This window comes from Triticum dicoccoides, chromosome 4A, assembly GCF_002162155.2.
Source record: "Triticum dicoccoides isolate Atlit2015 ecotype Zavitan chromosome 4A, WEW_v2.0, whole genome shotgun sequence".
Taxonomy (NCBI): domain Eukaryota; kingdom Viridiplantae; phylum Streptophyta; class Magnoliopsida; order Poales; family Poaceae; genus Triticum; species Triticum dicoccoides.
Genome location: NC_041386.1, coordinates 174,314,271 through 174,318,517, shown reverse-complemented (window position 1 = coordinate 174,318,517; position 4,247 = coordinate 174,314,271).

The following is a 4,247-nucleotide window of genomic DNA, read 5'->3' as shown; positions in this document are numbered from 1 at the left end:
GCACCGAGGGGGGCGCGTGCACCGGGGGCGCCAAGGGGGCCATAGGCACCGAGGCCGCGGGCGCCAAAGTCGGAGGCGCCGGGGGCGCCAGCGCCGCGACTGTAGGAGGCGCCGCATGCGAGAGGCACGCCTCAAAGCTAGGGCGGGCGAAGAGAGGCGCGCGAGCGCCTTGGGAGAGGCGTCGAGGAGTCCGCGTCACCGGTGGCGGGAGGAACAGCCGGGGTACCTGGTGAAACGGAAACACATGCTCATCAAAGTAAACGTGTCGGGAAGTGAACACACGGTGAGAGACTGGATCGTAGTATTGATATCCCTTAGAGTTGGAGGGGTAGCCGATGAAGATGCAAGCGACAGAACGAGGTGTGAGTTCGTGAGGAGCGGAGTCGGCAATACTAGGATAGCAAAGGCAACCAAAAATACGCAAGCCATCATAAGATGGGGACGTACCGAAGAGAAGATGGTGAGGTGCATAGTTCCACCGTGGGCGGCAAGGGCGGAGGTTAAGGAGAAGAGAAGCAGTGGCGAGTGCTCCGGCCAGAAACGAGGCGGCACATTAGCACTCTGAACGCAGTCGTTCAGAGTGCGAAGGACGCGTTCGGCTCAACCGTTCTGCTGGAAAGTATACGGGCATATGAGACGAAAAACGGTGCCGTGGTGCGACTGAAAAGTGCGGAAAGTAAGGTTGTTGAACTCTTTTTCATTGTCAGTCTGATGAGTAAGGATGGAACACCCAAACTGCATGCTGACATACGAGTAAAAGGCCGTCAAAATGGAGAGTGCATCCGACTTTCTGCGCAAAGGAAAAGTCTACACATAATAAGAATAATCATTAAGGATAATCAGATAATATAAATAGCCCGAATTACTAGGAACTAGAGAGGTCCACACATCGCTATGAATCAACTGAAAAGGAAAAGAAGCTATGGTGGTGGAGTTATTGAACGGGAGACGAACATGTTTGCCAACACGATAGGCATGACAGGTGTGATCCTCAATCTTATAACAACTGAAACTGAAACTGAAACTTTTAAGAATATGATAAAGTGTGACGGGGTTGGGGTGACCCAAGCGAGCGTGTCAGAGATCAACTCCAGCGGAGAGAGCGACCGGTGCGGTGGTGGTGGATGAGGGCGAATGCACCGGATAGAGCTTGTCGGGGCTGTCACATTGGTGAAGTACCATCCTGCTTCGAGCGTCCTTAACACAAAAACCAAACTCTTCAAATTCAACAGTGACATGATTTTCACGAGTAAAACAACGAACGGAGATAAGATTCTTAATAAGATGAGGAGATACAAGTATGTTTGACAAAGCTAAAGGCGTAGAAGTAGAAGGAAAAGAAGTGTGCCCAACATGTGTGATAGGAAGTGTGGAACGGTCGCCGACAACGATGCGACGGTCGGTAGAGACAGGAGTGAACGAGACAAGTTACCAGGATGAACAAACATGTGAGCCGTAGCATCGGTGTCCATGTACCAATCACCACCTCCAATGTAGTTGTTCGGCGTAGGAGCGGCATGCAGCCCGGTGAGGAGCACCGGGTACCAGGACGCCGACAACAGGGCCGACGAGGGAGACGGAAACGCTATGAGGAAGCCGTAGCCGCCGCTCAGCTATGGCGGTGAATACTCTCCATACAGTTACGGTGCCGGGTAGGCCGGATAGCCCGCCGGGAAAACCTGCTGAGCGCCGTCAGGCTGCTGCCCAGCGGGCGAGTGCTGGCCCGCTAAGGACCCTCACCAGTACCCGGGAGACTCGTACACGGACGGAGCCCCATACGCAGGCGAAGACCCGGACGTGAATGCGGGAGGAACCTCGCACGTAGGAATCCCGTACGTGAGAACGGATGCGTCGTAGGTGGCGGCCACCACGTACGGCGACGGGGCCGCGCCGGTGACGGGACGACAGAGGCGGCGACAAACGGGCAGGCTGATGTCATCGCGTGGCTCGGGTGGATCGTGCGGCGGCAACAACAGCTCGGCACACGTGGTGGCTAGCGAGGCAGGGCGATGCGATGCGGTGCAGCTAGCGAGGCGAGGCGAAGCGAACTGCGATGCGAAGCAAGCAGACTAGCGAGGCGATGCGATCGACAGCGTGCGACAAGACAGAGGAAATAGCACCTGCTAGCAGTGGCGTAGCTTGAAAAAAGAAGTTGGGCGGGCCAGAGAGCACAATATTTTCCAAATTCTAAAGCATGTATTACTAATTCAATAGATATAGTCACCACACCTTCTGTTCACGAATATACTTCCTCAGACTAAAATAAGCCATAACATTTGAGATAGTACACGCGCTACAATATCCAGTTTTGGATACTTTCTGAAAGGTGAACTTTTTTTTCAAAACCAATGAACTTTTTTCAAATTTGATGGACTTTTTTTAAAATTGATGAATTTTTTTTCAAACCAATGAACGTTTTTTCAAAATCGATGAACTTTTTTCAAATTCGATGAACTTTTTTCACAATCGATGAACTTCTTTTGAATTCGTGAACTTTTTTTCTTTTTCAATTTGGTGATTTTTTTTGCATGCTCGTGAACTTTTTCTGTAATAGGTGAACATGTTTTAAAATAATTAGAAAATATAAACGGTACAGTGTGATGTGCAAGAAATTTCGCGTCTATGTTTATATTCTTTAAACATTTCGCGCAGCAACCATTCATAAGCAGTTAACTCGTCTGGTGGTTAGCCTCTCCGTGTGGAAGAACGACGGCGCGACATCGAATCTCACTCGGGATGTATTTTTTGGCATTCTTTTTGCGCGTTGCGCCATGCGCGATCGTGAGCCGGCCCACCGAGCGGCTGCTCGCAAAATAGGAGGTCCCGGCTCGCGGTGAGGCTGCAAGGCGCCCAGCTCTACCGGTGTGGGCTGGCCGGCTGGGTATAGTGCCATATAAACTCTTTTTTTTTCTCTAGTCATGGGCGGGCCATAGCCCACTCGGCCTTGCGGAAGCTCCGCCAGTGCCTGCTAGCTTCCTCATATGCACGTAGCAAGACAAAAAAAATCTGATTTGGAGAAGATGCCTTCAAGTGATGTAGTACTAGGAGTTGCTGTTGTAGGACTAGTACCGATCGCTATGACAGATTGGCGGCTGGAGTTGCTCACGTAGGGAGAGGAAGGAGCAGCGGCCGGCGCGGGAGGCGCGCGAGCGGCGACGGCGGCGGAAGAAGGAAGAAGCAGCAGCCGGCGCGGGAGGCGCGCAAGCAGCAACGGCTGGGTGACGACGGCGGCGGCGGCGCGGAGGAGACGCACGGCGGCGGCGGAAGGTTAGGGTTAGAACCCGGAAACTGATACCATGTAGAATATGTGAATTGCACCATATATTATTCTTCGTGCATAGGCACGTATATATGATATACAAAAGTGAGCCACGGACCTCAACTATATAAAGAGGGCGAGCCCAATACACAATATGCACATAACACATATACTCAACAACTTGTGCTGGCCTAGTTGTGGATTTCGAGCGATTTTTTGAGTTGGTTTCTACAAGCAGTTTTCTACCAGTTTTACATGACTTGGTTTTGTTCGGTCTTTTCTTATTTTCTCATTTTATTGTTATTTTCTAACAAAGGAAAATTAGAGAAATGTTCACATTTGTCACTGAAATTTAAAGAAAGTGCTTAGTCATTTTAAATGATGTATTTAAAATTATTCATCCTTCATTTCAAAATGTTCAACATTATTTGAGAAATATTTATAGTTTTTATTTTAAAAGATTCAACATGTATCAAAAAGTCAGACATGCATTCAAAAAATGTTTACATGTACTTCATAATGCTCAATGTGTGTTTAGATATTTTTTTGACATGTATCGAAAAATAAAAACATATGAAACAAAAAGGAAAACAACAAAAAAGAAAGAAGAAGACAAAGAAAAAGGAAAAAACAAAGATTTTTTTAGAAAACCAGACGCCTATGCTATTATGGAAAACCAAATCCCGTGAAAAAGGACCAAACCCAGATCCAAAAACAATTGAACGATTAGTAAACAAAGTATTTCAAAAACCACAAGCAACAGTGGGCTGGCTCAGTTTAGCTTGCTCCTCAGGGGATATATATTGCACTAAGAGATGTGCATGTGCTTTGCATCGGGATAAACATGTCCCTAGCAACGTTGTTCACCTCCTCACTACGAACATGATTAATCCCATGGCAATTATCTTGATCATCACACTCTACCAAGCTACCTTCACGACCTTCTCCCTGCACCGCCTTGTATTTTTATGGGATCGTACTCATAGTG